The sequence below is a fragment of the Carcharhinus amblyrhynchos genome, chromosome 18, assembly GCF_965287045.1.
Source record: "Carcharhinus amblyrhynchos chromosome 18, sCarAmb.v2.hapA, whole genome shotgun sequence".
NCBI lineage: Eukaryota > Metazoa > Chordata > Chondrichthyes > Carcharhiniformes > Carcharhinidae > Carcharhinus > Carcharhinus amblyrhynchos.
This window is the reverse complement of record NC_137341.1, coordinates 46,339,039-46,361,684: the sequence shown is the minus strand read 5'-3', so window position 1 is coordinate 46,361,684 and position 22,646 is coordinate 46,339,039. Positions and strand designations below refer to the sequence as shown.

Genomic DNA, 22,646 nt, shown 5'->3' with positions numbered 1-22,646 from the left:
TAAGAGTCCTTCCATTAGCCCTATATTCTGTACTCCTGTTACCCTTACCAAAGTGAATCACCTCACACTTTTCCGTATTAAACTCCATTTGCCACCTCTCGGCCCAGCTCTGCAGCTTACCTATGACCCTCTAGGTTAGAGGGTCATTAGATTGGTTCCACTGGTCGGCGCAACATCGAGGGCTGAAGGGCCTGTACTGCGCTGTAATGTTCTATGTTCTATGGATTTCCACAATTACTTTAAATAATGTCTAAAAAACTGTATCAATTTCTCACAAATCTTAACAGTGCTACAGATATCTCTCTGGCCTCTCACGACCAACCTCTCGACTCTCTGTGACTTTATTGAAAATTAATCTATTAACTCCAGACTTCTTGAAAACTTCCCTTCATTTCTCTAGATTCCTAAACTGTCTGAACTTCAGACTTCTGGCATCTGTTTTCTTAACCAATACTTCATAATATGACTATTTTTCTTGCAAGGCCAACAGAGATGGTCCCTGTTTAGCCTTCTAAAAATAAATACTTGTAGTAGAACTGTGGAGCTGCTTCTCTCCCACTACCTAGCTCCATAGAATCATACAGTGCAGAAGAGGCCCTTCTGCCCATCGAGTCTGCACGACATGTGAGAAACAAGAAACACCTGAACTCTCACCTAATCCCATCTACCAACACTTGACCCATAGCCTTGAGTTATGATGTACCAAGTGCTCATCCAGGTACTTATTAAAGGATGTGAGGTAACCCACCTCTACCAAACCATCCCCCCCCCCCCGCCCCCCGGCCAGGCAGTGCATTCCAGAACATCACTACCCTCTGGGTAAAAAAAGTTTCCTCACATTCCCTCTAAGCCTCCCACCCCTCAATTTGAGCCTATGTCTCCTGTGACTGACCCTTCAACTAAAGGGAACACCTGCTCCTTACCTGCACTCTGTCCATGTCCCTCATAATCTTACACACCTCGATCAGGTCATCCCTCAGTCTTCTCTAGTCCAACAGAAACAGCTCAAGCCTACCCAACTTCTCTTCATAAGTTAAATATTCCATCCCAGGCAGCATCCTGGTGAATTTCCTCTTCAGCCACTCCAATGAAATCACATCCTTCCAATAATGTGGCAATCAAAACTGCACATAGTACTCTAGCTGTGGCCTCCTCAAAGTTCTATACGACTCTAACATGACTTCCTTGCTTTTGTAAGCTGTGCCTCCATTGATAAAGGCATGCCTTTTTCACCACCCTGCTAACATGCCTTTCATCCCTCAGAGATCTGTGGACAAACATGCCTAAGTTCCTTTGTTCCACAGAACTTCCTAGTGCCCTGTCATTCATTAAGTACTTCCTTGTCAAATGACTGCTTCCAAAGTGTACCACCTCATACTGTTCAGGGTTAAATTCCCTCTGCCACTTACCTGCCCATTTGACCATTCAGTCTATATTTCTTGTAGCCCAAGACATTCAGCCTCACTGTTAACCACTGTCCAATCTTTTGGTCATCTGCACTTTCTTATCCTACCCTCCACATAGTGATCTATATTGTTTATGTAAATGACAAATCCCTTTGTACGCCACTGGACACTGGCTTCCAGTCACTAACTCAGCCTTCTGTCATCACCCTCCATCTCCTACAACTGAGCCAATTTTCAATCCACTTTATCAAATTATGTCCAAAGATGTGTAGGTTAAGGGATTAGTGGGACAAATGTGTAGGGTAGAAGAAGAAAGTTGGGATATAGGGCGGAGGGGAAAGGGGCAGATTTGATGGGCCGAATGGTTTTCTTCAGAACTGTAAGTATTCTATGATTCAATGAATCTAACTAGAGGTTTTAAATTTCCAGGCACAGAAACATTAAACACAGTTAAAACTGCACCTTATTTTTGATGTCGACTAATACAAACATAAATCCTATGAGACCACCATTGAATGTTGGACCCTTAGAGGATGAGAGGGGGAATTTAGTGGTGGGAGATGAGGAAATGGCTGAGGCCTTAAATAAGTTTTTTGCCTCGGTCTTCACGGAGGAGGACGCGAATAGTTTGCCGGATATTAAAGATAGAAGGATGGTAGGAGTTGAGGGCCTGAATGTGATTACTGTCACTAGAGAGGTAGTGCTTGATCGACTAGTGGGACTGATGGTGGACAGGTCCCCAGAACCCGATGGAATGCATCCCAGGGTTCTGAAGGAAACGGCAGAGGTGATAGTTGACGCCTTCGTGATTATTTACCAAACTTCGCTGGATTCTGGGGAAGTGTCGGAAGATTGGAAAACAGCTAATGTTACACCCCTGTTTAAAAAAGGTAGCAGGCAAAAGGCAGGGAATTATAGGCTGGTTAGTTTACCGTCTGTTGTTGGAAAATTACTTGAATCCGTCATCAAAGAAGAAATAGCGAGGCACCTTGAGAAGAATTGTTTGATAGAGCAGACGCAGTACGGATTCATTAAGGGGAAGTCGTGTTTGACAAATTTATTGGAATTCTATGAGGATGTGACTAGTGCGGTAGACAGAGGGGAACCGGTGGATATGGTGTTTCTCGATTTTCAAAAGGTGTTTGATAAGGTGCCACACAAAAGGTTGCTTCAGAAGGTTAGGGGGCATGGAGTTGGGGGTACGGTGTTAGCGTGGATAGAGGATTGGTTGTCTAATAGGAGGCAGAGAGTTGGTATCAATGGGTGCTATTCTGATTGGCGGTTGGTAACAAGTGGAGTGCCGCAGGGATCGGTGCTGGGGCCTCAGCTATTTACCATTTGTATAGATGATCTGGAGGAGGGGGCTGAGTGTAGGGTGTTGAAATTTGCAGATGACACGAAGATAAGTGGAAAAGCAAATTGTGCGGAGGGTGTGGAAAGTCTGCAGAGGGATCTAGATAGGCTGAGCGAGTGGGCGAGGACCTGGCAGATGGAGTATAATGTTAGCAAGTGTGAGGTTATCCACTTTGGCAGGAGTAATAGTAGGAGGGATTACTATTTAAAGGGTGAAAAGCTGCAGCATGCTACGGTGCAAAGGGACCTGGGGGTCCTTGTGCACGAGTCGCAAAAACCCAGTCTGCAGATGCAGCAGGTGATCAAGAAGGCAAATGGGATGCCGGCCTTTATAGCGAGGGGGATAGAATATAAAAGCAGGGAGGTCTTGCTGCAACTGTACAGGGCACTGGTGAGGCCGCAGCTGGAGTACTGTGTGCAGTTTTGGTCGCCGCACTTACGGAAGGATATATTGGCCTTGGAGGGAGTGCAGAGGAGGTTCACTAGGCTGTTACCGGAGATGAGGGGGTTGGACTATGAAGAGAGACTAACTAGACTGGGTCTGTACTCGTTGGAGTTTAGAAGGATGAGGGGGGATCTTATAGAGACATATAAGATAATGAAGGGGATGGATAGGGTAAAGGTAGAGAGATTCTTCCTGCTCAGAAAGGACAGCAGGACTAAAAGGCACAGCCTCAAGATAAAGGGGGGGGGCAGTTTAGATCGGAGATGAGGAGGAACTTCTTCACTCAAAGGGTGGTGAATCTCTGGAATTCTCTGCCCGTTGAAGTGGTGGAGGCTACCTTGCTAAATATATTTAAGTCACGGGTAGATAGGTTTTTGGTAGGCAAGGGAATTAAGGGTTATGGGGAGAAAGCGGGAAAGTGGAACTGAGCCACTTCAGATCAGCCATGATCTTATTGAATGGCGGGGCAGGCTTGAAGGGCTAGATGGCCTACTCATGCTCCTCGTTCTTATGTTCTTATTATGTTCTTATGTTTTCCTAACAATTGTCAGAGACAGTTTGCTTGGTAGCACAGATAATATTCCAATCCCCTGTTGAATGTCTTGATTAAACATGCCTCCACCACACTCCCAGGTAATGCATTTACTGCACATAGTCATTGCTTCTTTTGCCAAGTACTTTAAATCTGTGCCCTCCCCTCTCTGTTTACTCTGTCCAGGTGCTTCCTGATTTTGATTACCTCCATCAAATTTCCTCTCAGATTTCTACTCTCCAAAGAAAAATCATCCTAACCTCTCCAATCTATCTATGCAAAGCTCCTTATCGCTGCAACCATTTGCATGCATCTTTTCTGCAGTCTGTCTAATGCTTTTGCATCCTTTTACATCCAGATTGAAAACAGGGTGAGTAGAGAGACAATTGGGAGAGTGCAAACAGCATGAGAGAAGAGACAGCTGGGATAGTCAGCTCTACCAGAAGCAGAATAATGGGCAAGAAAGCAAGTTTCAGAAACTAAAGAACAGTTCTAGAAACCAGAGAATGAAAAGAGAAGTTCCAGGAACTGAAGTTAAAGGAACAAAAGAATCTGGAAACTGAACCAAGAGACTTTCATTGAAGTTAAGGACAGAGCTGAAGAGTGCAGACCTCGTGAAGTTTTCTGAAGTAGACCTAATGTTGTTGATATTTTACTACTGTCCGTGAAGCAATAGTTGAAGCAATTCTTAAGCAATTGGTGGCTGGTTATCTGAGTGATTGTATGGAAGTTGGAATGCACATGGCTATCAAGACAAAGGAATAATGAAAGGAGAATTCAAAATCCTGGAAGTGGATCCTTGCTGGAAACAGCTGAGGGAAAATTGTTGATTAGAAGAAGATTCCAAGGAATGTCCCTTTGAGGGTGGTGTTTAGGAGCACTTGTATGGAAGTTGGAGTCTAGTGAGATGACTTGGCTCATGGTGTAGCAGTCACGTGGCGATATTTTAGGAGAAAATCACAGAAGTTTGATTGAGTGGCAGTTGCCACTTGAATTCAGAGTGTTGTGTTGTCCATTGACCACACTTCGCCTGTTGGTTTATAGGAACTGTATGTTTACTAAGAACATTATAACATAAGTTATTTGTTGTACCCTGTGTTATCCTTACATTTTGTGTACATTTGTGAAGATAAGGAAATAAGAACATAATAACATAAGAAGTAAGAGCAGGAGTAGGCCATCTAGCCCTTCGAGCCTGCCCGCCATTCAACAAGATCATGGCTGATCTGAAGTGGATCAGTTCCATTTCCCTGCTTTCTCCCCATAACCCTTAATTCCCTTGTCTATCAGAAACCTATCTGCCCATGACTTAAATATATTCAGCGAGGTAGCCTCCACCACTTCAATGGGCAGAGAATTTCAGAGATTCACCACCCTCCTCAACTCCGATCTAAACTGCCCCCCCCCGCTTATCTTGAGGCTGTGCCCTCAAGTTCTGCTATCCTTTCTAAGCAGGAAGAATCTCTCTACCTCTACCCTATCCATCCCTCATCCTTCTAAACTCCAACGAGTACAGACCCAGTCTATTCAATCTCTCCTCATAGGCTAACCCCCTCATCTCTGGTATTAGCCTAGTGAACCTTCTTTGCACTCCCTCCAAGGCCAATATATCCTTCCGCAAATGCGGCGACCAAAACTGCACACAGTACTCCAGCTGCGGCCTCACCAATACCCTGTACAGTTGCAGCAAGACCTCCCTGCTTTTTATATTCTATCCCCCTTGCTATAAAGGCCAACATTCCATTCGGCTTCTTGGTCACCTGCTGCACCTGCAGACTGGGTTTTTGCGATTCGTGCACAAGGACCCCCCGGTCCCTCTGCAAAGTAGCATGCTGCAGCTTTTCGCCTTTTAAATAATAATCCCTCCTACAATTATTTCTACCAAAGTGGATAACCTCACATTTACTAACATTATACTCCATCTGACAGGTCCTCGTCCACTCACTCAGTCTATCCAGATCTCTCTGCAGACTTTCCGCACCTTTCACGCAATTTGCTTTTTCACTCATCTTTGTGTCATCAGCAAATTTTGTTACCCTACACTCAGCCCCCTCCTCCAGATCATCGGTGTAAATGGTAAACAGTTGAGGCCCCAGCACTGATCCCTACGACACTCTGCTAGTCACCAACTGCCAACCAGAATAGCACCCATTGATTCCAACTTTCTGCTTCCTATCAGACAACCAATCCTCTATCCACGCTAACACCTTACCCTCAACTCCGTGCGCCCTAACCTTTTGCAGCAACCTTCTGTGAGGCACCTTATCAAACGCCTTTTGGAAATCTAAAAACACCACATCCACCTCTGTCTACCGCACTAGTCACATCCTCACAGAAATCCAATAAATTCGTTAAACATGAATTCCCCATAATGAATCCACGCTGTGTCTGCTTGATCAAACAGCTCCTTTCTAGGTGCCTCGCTATTTCTTCTTTGATGATGGATTCTAGCATTTTTCCAACTGCGGATGTTAAACTAACCGGCCTATAATTCCCTGCCTTTTTCTGCTACCTTTTTTAAACAGTGGCGTAACATTAGTCGTTTTCCAATCTTCCGGCATTTCCCCAGAGTCCAGCGAATTTTGATAAATAATTACGAAGGCATCCACTATCACCTCTGCCTTTTCTTTCAGAACCCTGGGATGCATTCCATCCGGTCCTGGGGACTTGTCTACCTCAGTCCCGTTAGTCTATCAAGCACTACCTCTTTAGTGATAGTAATCGCCTTAAGGACCTCATCTCCTCAATGAGGACCTTATTCCTCAATGAGGAGTAACATATTACAGTCAAACCTTTCATGTTTAATCAGTGTTCTTTTATGTTGTTAAAAGCTAGTTGGCAGTCCTATGACTCTGTTTCTCCATATTTTCTAAAAGAAGTAAAAATCACTTTCTTCAAAGACGTTGTTGCATTCTGGGACCTTCCTGTCCAGTAGTAACGTCAACTGGGATTGTAACATAGGCGATATAGGCCTTCAGTGTTGTAATATTCCAATTATTATGTTGGTTTATCTTCCACTTTCTTGTGCTGATGAGCTATTTTTATTTATTTTAACTGCTTTACTCACTTTTGTTTCAATTATCCTGTTTCTCTTCAGTTCTGATTTGTGGATGTTTAATTTTGAGCTAATCAGTACATGTGATCTGAGACCTTTGTCATAAAAAGAGAAGTGTGTCTTCCAATGTTATTACATGTGAAGTTTGTCATGATGTGCCACATGGAATCAACAACTGCATTATTCTATAAAGGAAGGAACCTTATAATATTTAAAACACAATATATAATCCTGCTGATATCCAGACAATCTTAAGTGATGTTAAATAAATTTAGGGTGTGGCCATATGCAGGTCAACTAACAAGCTTCAGATACTGTGGGTGCGATTATCTGGTCCTGCCCACCACAGGATCAGAAATTCCCACCCGAAGAAACAGATCTTTTGTTGATTCGTTAGATTTTCCACCCTGCTTGCAATTAATCGCATGGCGGGTGGTACCAGGAAATTTAAGCCTGAGGCTCCGCTGTGCCCTGTTGCTGGATCGTTTGTACATTCCAAATATTTTTTAAAAATTTTGAGCCAGAAATGTAGCCGCAACAGTATGTGAGTTTGAAGTGAGATTAGGTAGTGATATATATGTAATAAATCAACTGAATCAACAATTATACAGCTTATAGAAAATGTATGTTTAAACTGATCTCTTTTAATAAAAGATATTTAACATTTGGGGCACGGTGAAGGTACAAAAATCTTGCTTTCTGTTGAGGTGTGCCTGAGGCTGTCTTAACTAGTTGACTAAATGAAACAAATGAATATGAGCAGAGACCATCTCAAACCCAAGCAGACCAACTTTATTATAGTTGTCATGTCTAAAATGATATGCCTCAGATTTGAAAGGATTTCTTATTTACAAAGTTGTCATCTCCGTAAGAAAGGATATAATTGCATTAGAAGAAGTTCAGAGAAGTTTCACTTGGCTGATTCCTGGGATGAAGGAGTTATCCTATAGAGGATAGTTGGATTGCTTGGGCCTATACCCATTGTCATTTAGAAGTATGAGCAGTGATCTAATTGAAACATATAAAAACCTGAGCAGACTTGACAGGTTGGTGGCTGACAGGATGTCTTCCCTTGTGGGAGAGAAAACAAGGGGACTTGGTTTCAAAATAAGGGTGAGGTTTTCCAGCTGCGTTCGCCTCAAAACCGAAAATTCCTGCCCAAGGTCAACAGATGTTTCCATGGTCTGCCTACCCCGCTACGATTCCTGTGATGGGTGGGACAGGAAAGTTCCCGCCAAAGCATCTCCTGTTTAAGATGGAGGTGAGGAGAAATGTTTCTCTCACATTTTGTTAGTTTGTGTAATTCCCTTCCCGAGAGAGAAGTGGAGGCAGGGTTATTGGATATTTTTAAGGCTGAGTTAAATAGATTATTGATTGGCAAGAGAGTCAAAGAAAATATGGAGAGGAAGGAAAATAGAGTTGAGGTCAAAATCAGTGTAGCCATCATCTTATCAGATGGTAGAGCAGGCTCAAGGGGCCGAATAGCCTACTGCTCCTAATTGCCAGTGTTATGTTGTGATCTGACTCTGGTCATGTATGGACCAAATGAGATGGTTGATATGGTTGTGAGTCAAATTCAATTACAATTTTGTTTCAATGAAATACAAGTTCCTATTTGTATGAAAAATTATGAAATTAAAGTCTACCATTAATGAAACAAGCTTACGGATTGAAATGATATACACTTCTAATTGTCTAACCAGAACTGAGCTGTAATAAAAGTGGAGGAAGATTTACCAAATTTAGATCGCATCGTATAGCAATTTGTGTAAGGAAATGACCTTGCTTTGTAATGTCTTCCTGATGATTACTGAAGCAATTGACTAAATAAGAAGCGGCAGTATTCCTGAAGCATTTCCATTTATATACCAGAATGTCAAATTGAAATTCATCTCTCCCAAGCAACAGAAACAATCCACATTTCTTAAATACACTACAAGTGGAGAAAGCAGAACAAGACAATCCATGTGACAGTACAGCTGAAACTTGATGGAAGCATAACTTGTTTGCCAAGAAACATTGCATTTGAATAACGATGCCAATAGGATGTAGATAAAAATAGCTTGCCCTTTTCAACAATAATGGGATCATTGAAATGTTAGTAGCAACATGTGAACAGATGATTTCTTGCAACCTTGCATAAGTTTACTTTTCACTTACTAAAGTGAACTTATCATGGCAGAGCTTTGCTTGCTTCTACAACTGTGACTACAAAGAAGCAATTTATTGAATATGAAGAACTTCTAAGATAACCATGAGGAATGACAGGGAACTATGTAAATGCGGGTTTTTCTTTTGTATATGACTTCAAGTATTACTTATTTTATGACATACGTACAAATTTGTCCTGTATAGCTGCAGCACCTCTATCTCAGTATTTTAAAGCTGTGATTATTAACTCAAATGTCAAACTAAAATTAATTAGACCAGTTGATACAAAACAAAACCTGGTCAGGTTTTCGGGGAGAGAGGTTTTTTAATCCAAACTGTTAAAATAATGAGGCTATGAGCCTTAAAACCAGGTTCAGTGATGGAGTTGCAGAGAGCTGCATTTAGTAAAGTGCTGAGCATGAATGAAATGGAGCAAGTACAGGTGGAACATTGCATATCCACAATCTGAAGACTATTTCCATCAGGGCATTTAATCTTGCATGTCCATTTGACAAAACTGCAAATGTGGAGTGGGGTCACTATAGGACTCAGTGTGGTAGAGCCTGCTTTGCAGAGGTCCTGAACTTTAAAATAATTTATATTATAAATGCTTTGGTTAGTGCTCCAGTGTGTTCTTCCATTTCTGGATTGATCAGAGTAATAAGGCATGATTTAATTGACTTCAGTGCTATCCAACATGGTTCTCCAACCTACAGATTTCTGGATTTAATCAATAGATACCCAACACCAGGGGAATGATAGGAGCTGTGTCTCAGAATGAAGCACATTCATATTACCCATTACCCAAATGTCTATTCATGTCTCACTCAGTAAGTATGCTGATGTGAAGGGAAAGACTTTACGGTTATGTAAGTGTTTTCAATTTGTTAGGAATCCTTTCAAAATTGTGCCTCATCTGAGGCTGGCTGTTGGAAGATGGTCTGTTAATAAAGGCAATGCAGGAGTCAAGAGAGCTAGTGGAAAGATTAGAGCTGGATGTTGTCAGCATATTGTTTACACTGTATTCCTAGATGATGTTGCCAACTGACAGCATGCACTTAGGGAAGAGGAAAAGGCAAAGAATAGATCCTTGGGGGCATCAGAAATAGCAGTGGGGAAATGTGAAAACAAACCTTTATAAGAAAAGTTCTGGCTATGATCAGATAAGTGGAGTGAAAACAAGTAAATGCAATCCCACCAAGCGGCATTGTCACAGAAGATATGATTTGTGATTCTGGGGTAGGGCTATTTCAGTGTGGCAGACTCAGAGGCTTGATTAGAGAGATTGAAATGAGGAATTGCAGATGGGTATATATTTGGATGGTGACATGTTTAAGGGCTTTATAGAGGAAAGGGAGGTTGAAGATTATGCATTCTCTTTTAAAGACAGTGTTCAAGGGTAGGTTTCTTGAGGAGGAGAGCAATGATTGCAGTTCTGAATGGGACAGTGACTGACCTGGAGGGGAGGGAACCACTTACAATGTTAGCTAGCATGGGCCAAGAATGGACAGCTGCCTGGTCATCAGTTTAATGTGAATAAGATCGAATTGTAAGAGAAGGGTCTCATGGACAAGAGAACCTTGGAGACGGCATAGGGGAAATATGAGACAAATAGAGTAAGATCTAAGTTTGGGCTAAGGACAGGAAAGACTGATTTGGTGAGAGAAGGAAGGGGGAAAGTGATACAGACAGCTAAACTATTGGTCTCACTTTGTGAGTCCATAATTTCCTTCCATTTGTTGAAGGTGAGAGTGTAGGAAAGGAAGTTTAGGGAGACAGTTAGTAGTACAGTAAGTAAACCAAAGGTTATCTTTGCTCTCAAGGATGATTCTGGGGTAGTGGGTGGTTTTAGCAATGGGGAGTGTTAGCACTTGATGTGACCCAGCCAAATTTGGTGATAAATGTCTGTTCCATAGAATCCCTTTTCCTCTTCCCCAAGTGCATGCTTTCATTTGACAACATTATCGAGGCAACATCCAATTCTAACCTTTCCCCTAACTCTCTTGACTCCTGCACTGCCTCTACAGTGCAGAAGGAGACCATTTAGCCCTTTGAGTCTGCACTGACTCTTGGAAAGAGCATCCTACACAGGCCCACACCCCCACACTATCCCTGTAGCCCCACCCATGCACCATACCTAATCCATCTAACCTACGCCTATTTAGACACTAAGGGCAATTTAGCATGACCAGCCCAACTAACCTGCATATCTTGGGACTATGTGAGGAGACCAGAGCACCCAGAGGAAACTCACAGAGACACAGATAGAATATGCAAACTCATCGCAGACTGTCACCCAAGGCTGGAATCTAATTTGGGTCCCTGGCACAATAAGGCAGCAGTGCTGTGTTGTGCACCAAATACACTAAAGCCTGTGCCCTTGACTTGAGAGTACAAAGGTGGGCACTATTCTATGGGAAATGAGTGGGTAGAGGAAGGGTAAAGGTTTTGCTGGAAACATAAGCAACAAAGGTAAAGTTGAGAGGATGATTGAATAGATTGATGGCTGTAACAATACCTGATGAATAGAAGGCTAAAGCTGGCAGTTAGGAATTTGAAAGTGCAGTGTAAGCCACATGGAAAATTCTCTTTTCCACGGTGCATGCAGAAGGAAATGGTATTGGAAAAGTGTTGGAGGATGCAGTTGGTGAGGAATATAAGGGAGTGGTCAAGAATGTGTTGTCTGAGATTGAACCATTAGAGTGGAGAGATCATTCAAGATGACAAACTTGAGGTATGCCAATGAATAAAATTGGGAGAATTTATATGAAGAGAGACATTTAACAAGAATGTTGAATTCAAAGAAGGTATGAGGAACTGAGTTGGAGACTGAAATCAGTGAGGCTGAGGGTGAAGAGGGAATAGGATATCTCAGGTGAAACCTTGGGTGTGGTGTGCCAGGTCAGCAGAGAATGAATTATAGAAAACTTGAATGGTGCATCAAGTTTGTGTTACGTTCAAAAGAGGAGGAAGTATCAGAGGACTATTAGGTCTATTAGATGGTGTCATAAATGTTCAGGGCAGTTGTTATTATCATTAACAATAACGGATAGCCCAATTGTTACAATGATCTTTTAGCTCTTTCCACTGGAATGTGCAAAATTCAGTCACTCCTTTCTTGGGGCAATTGTAGGATAGAATCTTTCCAGCACTGCAGAGATGAGTTTGGAGGCGAGGTTAGGAGAAAATTTAGAACATTGTGCATTGGACCAGCTCCTCAATGTGTTCTGGCATCTGAGTGATCTTGCCAGAGGTGGGGTCAATGCGGCAGTGCCAATGTGCCCAGTAGTGACAGACAGACAGTTGAGGTATTAATTTAAGTAATTAGTGGTTGTTTATTGACAAGTCTGAGATTTTGCCAAGGATTTATGAAACTCCCACCTCATCTGCAACTCATCTATTCACAGGAGGTGAGGGCAGAGCAAGTCAGGCTGTCATGAGATATCAGCACTGGCTTACACATGGATTTGTCTCATGAATCCAGTGGCGATTACTGGGCTGGCGGGATAGGCTGCCTTCTCCTCTTCTGTGGAGATCAACAGCACAACACAGCCTTCATCAGTGAGGCTGCATGGTGTCTACCCTTTGCCATGGGCTTTCCGGTCAACCCTAATTGGACAAATACAGTGGAATTATTTAGTTGCCTGTCTATGGGAAGACATTTTAGGCAGGCGGACTGCAGATACCCATCGGCTTGTGACCTGGAAATGGCCCTGGTGCTTGGAAAATTTTAAAGGGCAGAAAATTTTGCCTGTGGTCTCTGTATATTTTTCTAGTACATCCAGGACTAATTGGTGGACCCTGTATTTGCAGCTACCAGTCTTATTTGCAAAGGAATTGTGTGCATCTGTATGCAGGCCACCTCTGATCTCCTCTTCCTTCAGAATATGTAAATACAGAGGGATGCTCATTTGTTCTATATAAAACACACAATAATTCTTCCCTGGGATTGTAGAGAGGAGATGACTGCATGTTTCAGAATGTCTTTTTAATTGATTTTCTCCCCAAAAAAGCAATATATAAGCAAAGAAGCAATTAAATAATTTCTTGGAATACTGCAGTACCCTTTTTGAGAATATCTGCAGCCGCTTAGCAGCAGCCCTACATCAGGGATGGACAGTTTCTCATGCAGACCTTATTATTTATGGGTGCTGCTGATCTGGTACACTGCTTAAGCACTCTTGTAGGATATCGGGCCTAGCCATCATTTGCATTTTATTCAGACCTTTAATGAGCCTAGAACATGACAGGTGTGCAGATGTTCAGTGCCACAGGCTCTTCCCAGTCAGATTATAGCTTGAGGGGGAATTGGGCAGCCCCCAGGCTTCAGTACCCCATGATGTGAGGAGGTGGTACCTGATGCATAACAGCACGACGAGAACTGACAATCTGATTACTGACTCCGACTGCCTACACACTGCTGAACATTTTTGCTCTGCTTTGCGTTTGCAACAAGGTGAATGCTTCAACAGAAGAGAAGAAATTGACATTTGCCAGTGGCTATTAATTAACTTAAGATAAATTCTGGTAAGTGGCCCAAAAGGTTAAAGATGTGGCTTCAGAATTTTTATGTTCCATTATCTTTTGCAAACTAACAGATCTAGATTTTAGTATCTTCACAGCTTTTTGATTTTCTTTTGACTACTGGCTTACATTCACTGCACTCTGTAATACAGCTTTCCTAGGAATGAAATTGGACACAGTAGCACCCACTTTGCTTTGGCACTGAGTGTCCTCAGTGATCTCAAATGGTGTCCATGGCCCTCATGCAGGCATCTGATATAACTTACACTGGACATATTGCTGAAGGCATTATGCTTGCAGTTAATGTCTGGCAGAGGTATGCAAAGCATGTAGATCATAACATGATCCTTTCCTTCTCAATGAACAGTGTGCTTTGACTGTATGGCGTGCAAGAAACAATACTTTTCACTGTGTACCAATACGTGTGACAATAATAAATCAAATCAGTGAGTGTCCAAATCCATTTGACAGCACAATGCCCACATCAATGCCCTTTCTTAATCTTGCCAATTTGAACATATGATAAGCAGTAGGAAGGATTGGCTATCGACAAATTAGTTTAAAGTTAATTTATTAGTGTCACAATTAGGCTTGCATTAACACTGCAATGAAGTTACTATCAAATAAGAACATAAAAACATGAGAAATAGGAGCAGGAGTAGGCCATCTAGCCCTTTGAGCCTGCCCCGCAATTCAATAAGATCATGGCTGATCTCAGCTAGAGCAGTTCCACTTTCCTGCCTTCTCCCCATAACTCTTAATTCCCTTGTCTATCAGAAACCTATCTACCCGTGACTTAAATATATTCAATGAGGTAGCCTTCACCACTTCAATGGGCAGAGAATTCCAGAGATTCACCACCCTTTGAGTGAAGAAGTTCCTCCTCAATTCTGTTCTAAACTGCCCCCACCCCCCTTATTTTGAGGCTGTGCCCTCTAGTTCTGCTATCCTTTCTGTGACTTGAGCCATCAAAGTCCTCATCTGAGTCCTTTGCAGCAGAGTTCTTGTGTGACCTTGATCCCTCCCCAGCCCTGCTGCTGGTGAGTTGACATTTTTGCTATCCTTATCCTCTGCCCTGACTGCAGTGCACTTGTGCTTGCTGTCTCACCATGGGTGGATCCTACCTCTATTTTTCCCTTTGGGATATGCACAGTGTCAGTGTCTGAGATGGGTGTGAGTTGGAAATTAATTGATGGCATATTTTCATCATCACTGTCCCTTTGTCTCTCTCCGTTGACTTACCTGGTTGCAGTTCATGGGTATCTGAAAGGCACAAGGGTAGGGTTGTGGTGAGATCATAGTAAACCATAGAAACACTACAGTATAGAAAGAGGCTATTCAGCCCATCAAGTCTGTACCAACCACAAACCCACCCAGGCCCTACCCCTATATCCCTACATATATTTTACCCACTAATCCCTCTAATCTACGCATCTCAAGTCACTAAGGGGCAATTTTAGCATGGCCAATCAACCTAACCTACACATCTTTGGAAGAAACCAGAGTACCTGGAGGAAACCCACGCAGACACGAGGAGAAAGTGCAAACTTCACACAGACAGTGACCCAAGCCGGGAATTGAACACAGGTCCCTGGAGCTGTGAAGCACCAGTGCTAACCACTGTGCTACTGTGCCGCTCTGATGAGGAGATGAGGAGAGAAAGTAAGAGGTGCATGCTTGCACCATCTGTAGCTTGTAAATCAGAAGAGTATGTGGAATGAGGGAGAAATGGGATGTCAGAAAGAGGATTAGGTATAAAGGTATCAAGTTCTTCAATGGATTCAACCTCACTGCTGGCCACAATCTCAGCAGTGGCATTCAGATAATAACCAGCACTGTCTCCTCCATAGGGTTAAAGAGTTCAGCATGAGTCCCTCCCTCTTGTTAATTCTGACTACCTTGTGCACCTTCTCCTGCTAGTGAATGGGACCATATCACTGGGTATTATACAAGATGTTTCTAATTTGTCTATCATGACCAATAGCCTGTATGGCCAAATTCATCTCCAACTCAATTTTCAAGTTTGCTGACACCACCGCCATAGTGGGTCGGATCTCAAACAATGATGAGACAGAATACAGTAATGAGATAGAGAACCTGGTGAACTGGTGTGGTGACAATAATCTCTCCCTCAATGTCAACAAAATGAAGATTGTCAGCGACTTCAGGAGGCGTAAAGGAAAACATGCCCCTGTCAACATCAGTGGGGACGAAGTAGAAAGGGTCAACAACTTCAAGTTTTTCAGATCACCAACAACCTGTCCTGGTGCCCCCATGCTGACACCACAGTCAAAAGCCCACCCAACACCTCTACTTTCTCAGAAGACTGAGGAAATTTGGCATGTCAGCAACAACTTTCGCCAACTTTTACAGATGCGTCATAGAAAGTATTCTTTCTGGTTGTATCATGGCTTGGTATGGCTCCTGCTCTGCCCAAGACTGGAAGAAACCACAAAAGGTCATGAATGTAACCTAATTCCTCAAGCAAACCAGCCTCCCATCCATTGACTCTGTCTACACTCCCCGCTGCCTCAGCAAAGCAACCAGCATAGTTAAGGACTCCATGCACCTCTCTTCCACCTTCTTCCCATCGGGAAAAAGATACAAAAGTCTGAGTTTGCATACCAACTGACTCAAGAACAGCTTCTTCCCTGCTGCCATTGGACTTTTGACTGGACCTTGTTGAATGGACTTTTGAATGGATCAAATCAACTCAAATTAAAACTTGGAGTGTGTGAAAACTGAGAGAAAGAAGTTAATCATTACCGGATCCGTAATCCACATAACTGGAGCCAGGAACAGGGCTTTGAAACTAACAGTGGGACAGGGAACGCAGGAAGTAGGAGTGTTTGGGTATGGAGAGATTTTGAAATCCAGAGAGAAAAATTGAAAAAATAGAATAGTGTAGAGATTTGATTAAAGAAAGGCAGACTGGGACAGGAGGTGACTGTGAGTTTAACAGTAATAGTGCATCAGCTAATAAAATCTGTGCAGATATCAGCACTGAAAATATAAAATTAAAGGCTGTTTATTGGAAAGTGAGAAGCAGCTGTAATAAGATCAACTAATGACAAATTAGTGGCTCACCATCAGCTGCTGGCAGGATCTTTCAATTCTGCTGAAATCAATGACAATTTACATTCTTCATCTGTGCTGCTGTTGAGGAACCCAGAGTAAGGGTTGACTTTGTCAGGACTGGAAGATCCTGCTGTTAGGAAGGGCTGGAAAATTCTGCCCTTGGTGTTTGTAACAAAGACAATATAATAATTGTGGGGATTTTAATACTTTGTGGAAGCAACTAGGGATAACGCTATTTTACATCTAGTATTGTGCAATGAAACAGGGTTAATTAATAGCCTCATAATAAAGGATTGACAAAAATAGTGATCATAATACATTGAATTTTACATTAAGTTTAAAAGTGATTTAGTCCAATCACAAATAAGAACCTTAAACTTAAATGAAGACAATTGTATGAGTATGAGGGGAGAGAAGACTAAGATTGATTGGATAAATAAATACATAAATAAATAAAGGGATGGAGCAAATCAATTTAAGAAACAATTGAAAATGGTCAATAAAATGTATTCCATTGAAAAACAAAAGCTTAGCAAGATCCATCTGTGACTTATTGAGAATGTTACAGATTATACTGAAAGAAGCAATTTATAGTGTTACAAAGAAGAGCAGAGTGTCCGGAGATTGGGTATGTTTTAGAAATCAGCAAATGTCTAACAAAAAGTTAATAAAAGGGGAAAAACATTGAACATCAGAGCAAACTAGCCTGGTATATAAAAATAGATAGTGAGAGTTTTAGCAAGTATACAAAAAGGAAGAGAGTAGCTAAAATAAATGTTGGTCCCTCAATGGCAGTGACAAGGGCCAGAATTTTCTGGCTCCTCCCACTAACCTCCCTGCCTCAATGTGGGTTTTTGGCAATGGAGGCAGCCTGCAATTGACTACCAATAGGATCTTCTGGTCCTACTGAATGCAATGACTCGCTGTCTGCATTGCTGGGGAACCCACTGGCCAATGGCAGGCCACCCTCATTGCTGGAAAACCCATTGCAGATTGGTTGGAAAATCTCTGCCAAAAAATATTTTCATGTGGAACGAGTCAATGATATGACATTGAACAAATATTTCATGTCTGTCTATCTTCATAGTAGAGGACATACATTACATACAAGAAAAAGAGGGTAACCTTTGGGCTCATCAGAATGAAGCAATTACGGTAAATAATATCACCACTTGAAAAGATACTGGAGAAAGTTAAGGGACAAAAATTTGACAATCCTTCTGAAAATGAAAGCTAAATTCCTAAGGTCCAAAAGACACAGTGATTTTCAAAAATTCCATAGACTACACAATAGTCCCAGCAGATTTGAAATGAGGAAACTATCCAAGTTCATCTTCACATTAATGGTATTGTCAAGTTTCTTTTGTCCAATGTGTCACCTGTGAAGAGAATGCTAACTGAAGTTTGGTAACGCAAAGTATTGGTCTGTCCAGTCTTAGCAAACTTTCATTTCATTAGCAGGGCACTAGAATACTTGAAACTGGTTTTCTAAAATAGCACAGCATAGTGGCACAGTGGTTAGCATTGCTGCCTCACAGTGCTAGAGATCTGGGTTTGATTCTGGCCTTGGCTGACTGTGTGTGGAATTCTCCGTATGTCTGTGTGGGTATCCTCTGTGTGCTCTGGTTTCCTCCCACAGTCCAAAGATATGCAGATTGGGTGAATTGGCCATGCTAAATTGTTCTTTAGTGTCCAAAAATGTGTAGGTTAGGTGGACTAGCTATAGTGAATGGAAAGTACATTTTATACAGAAATCCAAAAAAGACATATTATTCATGAGCCTTATCTTCAACAAAAGTGAAGACCATGAAAACATGGACATTGCAGCATAATGTAAAGGTTGTTCCTTTAGTTACCAGTTGACAATGTGTTAATGTTTGAACTGCCATTGTAGGAACATGCATGCAGAACTTAATTATTGTGAAGAAAGCTCATGTTTGAAAACATTCATATTCAGAAGTGTTGGGAGGATATAAAGGGTCATTAGAAACCTCATTTGTTTTCTCATTTTGAAATCTTTCCTATTATAGATTGTCTGTCAGTTTGCCAAGACCCTCTAGCCAGACAGCAATTGTGAAATGAGCTGTAAATTGCCTTGCAGCTGTAGTGACTATCTGGTATAGATCTCCTGCTGGGAATGGACAGATGTCCAATGTTAGATGCAAGTGAACTTTCTCTTTGTAATAATTTCCCTCACTTAAAGAAGTGAGGCTGAATGAATTTTAGATGTTGTCTGAATGGAGAAACAAAAACTTGCATCTTTATAGCACCTCAGGATGTCCCAAAGTACTTCACAGTTAATTAAGTACTTCTGAAGTGCAGTTACCTTAGTAATGTAGGAAACATAGCAACAGATTGCACACAGCAAAGTGCCACAAACAGCAGCATGATAATGATCAGATAATCTGTTTTAGTGATGTCAGTTGAGGGATATAAATTGGCCAGGACTCAGGGAAGAATTTCCTTGCTGTTCAAAATACTGGTGTGGGATCTTTTACAACCATCAGAGAGAGCAGACTTTGCTTAACATCTCACTCAAAAGACAGCACCTCCTTCTGATAGTATGGCACCCCGACAAGTGAGCTGGAAAAGAGGAAAAGAAAGAAGAATTCAATACAATCAATTTTCTAAATGTTGCCTAAAATATTAATTGTATGGTTACAGAGCTTGATATCATAGAATCCTATAGTATATATGCCTACAGCAACAACAATTCCACCCAAGCCCTATCCCCATGACCTCATATATTTATCCTGCTAATCCCCTGACACTAAGAGCAATTTGGCAGGGCCAATCAACCCAACCCAACATATTTAGACTGGGAGGAAATCGGAGCACCCGGAGGAAAATCATGCAAATACGGGAACAATGTGCAAACTATACACAGACTGGGATCAAAATTTAACCCAAGTCCCTGGCACTGTGAGACAGCATTTAGCAACCGTGCTGCCCATAAAATGTTTCTAAAATGAAGCTCCTGGGAGTTTATGTGTAATTGCAGCCATTCAGGTAACTCAGGAGCTCAAACCAGGACCTAGACTAACATGGTCACACAGACAATTACAGACAGGAATACCCAAAATTCAATCTGATCATGATCTTGAAATAGCTAGTTGCAATCTCATACCTGCAGTCATGGAGATATGTAATAAGTCTAATGTACTGCTGCTCCATTGAGATGTGCTATTTTCATCATCATTTCCAATCTTGTTATAAGGCGGACAATCTCTTGGCAAGGTGCATGGGGCCTTCTGGTACAAATACTGAGATTCAGCAATAGCATCATGGGACTGTTGACCAGGTTCATCTGTTATCACAGTGACATCTCTCAATGAGTTAGGCGATAAAGGCAAATGTCAGTTGTGAGTTTTATGATACAAGCTCTTTCAAAGGTGTCATTTGCGAAGAACTCAACCAGCCCTGGGTTTTGAAGATTATCTTATATTACAATCAGTCCTACCTTTTCTCTAATTTAAAAACAAAACACTGCAAATGCTGGAAATCTGAAATTAAAACTGAAATTGCTAGAAAACTCAGCAGGTCTGACAGCATCTGTGTAGGGAGAAACAGAATTAACATTTAAGTCGAAGAGTCACATTTGATCAAGGTAGTGAAAAGAATTTTAGTCCCCAGTTCAGGCTGACCTTGATGTAAGGCAACTGTCAAGTATACAAATATATTTGGATCAAACACTCCATATGTGAAACAGCAGAAGGCAGGAAACTTCAAAATCATGTCCTTGAAAAGAGAATTTTAAAACTAAATCAACCATAAATTTATGTGGAAGGCATCAAAACTTTAGTGAATAGTCTTGTATTATGTACAATTATCGTGGTTCCCGCCATCTATTATCCTTGTTACTGTTTCTCTTCGGGCATCTTTTACCTTGGCCAGAATTCTATGCTGTCCCCAATAGGTGGGTTCTGAGGCAGGGTTGGGGAGAGCATAAAATTCCATGGAAAGGATTCCCTCTGCGATCCTACCCACCCTGACCTTGATGCAATTTTATGGTGGGGGTACATGATCTCAAACCGGAAGCGCACACATACCCGTAATTTAATGGTCACTTAAGGGACCTTTCCCGCTCAGTTTCCCTCACCACAGGGAACTCCGGGATCAGCCACCTGATTCCCAGGGCATCCGCTACCCTCCTGCCCTTGGGATCCTGGGTACTTAGCTCCGGTACTTGATGCTCAGGCCATTGCGGTGCTATGCCTGGAATGGCTAACAGCTCTCCAATGCCGGACCTCCATACAAGCTGGATGGAAGTCCCACCTGCTGCTCAATTCAGCGTGTCTGAGTCAACTGGGATGCGCTTGCTATCATCAAAATTCAGACCCATATTTTGTGGGGTGCAGCTCCCTTTTCCAAGTCGTTAGATAAATTTTAATTTCCTCCACTTGTAGAAATGAGGTGGGGAAGCATTTGAATTAGAATGAGGAATTTTCTCATTCCATTCCAGTCCCCAATCCAGCCTCCATTTTGAATAACAGGTCTATAATAGGCCCATGTGTCAGTTCTTCTGATGCTGAAACTATCATCCATGTCTTTGTTAAGTTCAGATTTAACTATTCCAATTTTCACTGGCCAGCCTCTCATCATCCACTTTCCATAAACTTAAGGTCATGGTAAACTCTGTTGTTTGTATCCTGACTTGCACTGCCTACCTTATAGTTTCTGACCTTTGGCTCCCAGTCTCCAAAAATCTCAATTTTAAAATTCTAGTGTTCGAATCCTTCCATGGCCTCACCTTTCTTTATATCCTCCTCCAACTCTGTGTTCCTCCAACTTTGGCCTTTCACTTGTCAGACTCCTGTCTTCACACCATCTTTGATGGCCCATCTTTCAGCTCTAAGCTCAAGAATTCCCTCCCTAAAGCTTTTTAATATTCCACCTTAATATGTACCTCTTTGATCAAAATTTTAGCCATCTGTTTTAATGTCTTCTTTAGCTTGATGTCAGTTTTTTTTGGACTACGTTAGTGTGAACTGGCTTGGGAAATTTCACTACATTAAATACACTAAGCTGAGAGTTAATTCCCATTTGCTATTGTCCTTTGCCCTGCTTGTATATTAAATACTGTCCATTCATGGTTTGGATTTACTATAAACTGCACGACTGTCGGACTATCATACTGGAAAAATTCATATTTAGGAATTCAGATTATGGCTACTGGAGTATTCATTTCTTCTGAGTGTTAGAACACAATGGTATAATTGGTCTAAATAACACAAAACAAATGTTGTATGTCCCACATACTGGTGGCATAGAGCTCCTATGTGAGGCTCAGTGCTACTGTCAACTTTAGTGTCTCTTGGGCTGCATGATGGCACAGTTTTTAGCACTGCTGTCTCACAGGTCCAGGGACTTGGACCAAATTCCGTCCCTTGAGTGACTGTCTGGAATTTGCACGTTCTTCCTTTGTCTGTGTGGGTTTTCTCTGGGTGCTCCGGTTTCTTTCTACAGTCCAAAGATGTATAAGTTAGGTGGATTAGCCATGCTAAATTGTCCCTTAGTGTCCCAGCATGTGGGTTAATAGGGAGATTAGCGGGGTAAATATGTAGTGTTATGGGGATAGGTCATGGGTCAGACTCTTTGCTGAAGGGTCAGTTTAGATCTGATGGGTTGAATGGCCTTCTGCACTATAAGGATTCTATAATTCTACGTTCTGTACTTAATCTACGGCATAGAAAAGCAAATTGAGAGTTTCTTCAGTTCGATTGAAGAAACGGAGTGCTTTTTATGACATTGAATCCATATAGATTATTGAAAACACTACTGAAATCAGTTCAGATGACATTCATGTCTCAAAGCTATATTTGACCAGTTTCTCTTAATGGCTTTTGATTATTGAGCTGTCATCAAAGAGTTGAACCAGAATGAATCACTTAAAAGAATGTGGATCACTGATTCCAATAGATTTTCATCAAATTTTAACTGGAAACCATGCTGCATATAGTTGGAGAAAATGACAAAATTATATGAATACAGATTCATTAGTTATTGCACCATTGTGTCTTCAGAAGACACAAAAGGAAGTGCCTCAAAAATCAAAGATTAAAGTAACTTGATCCATTGAAAATTGAAGTTCTGTCTTTTTGA

At 41.7% G+C, this 22,646-nt stretch overlaps 1 protein-coding gene across 2 annotated transcripts in view; it reads left to right on the top strand.

Moving 5' to 3' along the window:
* Positions 1-22,646, top strand: part of grin2aa (glutamate receptor, ionotropic, N-methyl D-aspartate 2A, a) — a 339,421-nt gene that overhangs the window by 97,279 nt on the left and 219,496 nt on the right. The gene's annotated exons all lie outside the window — the stretch shown is intronic.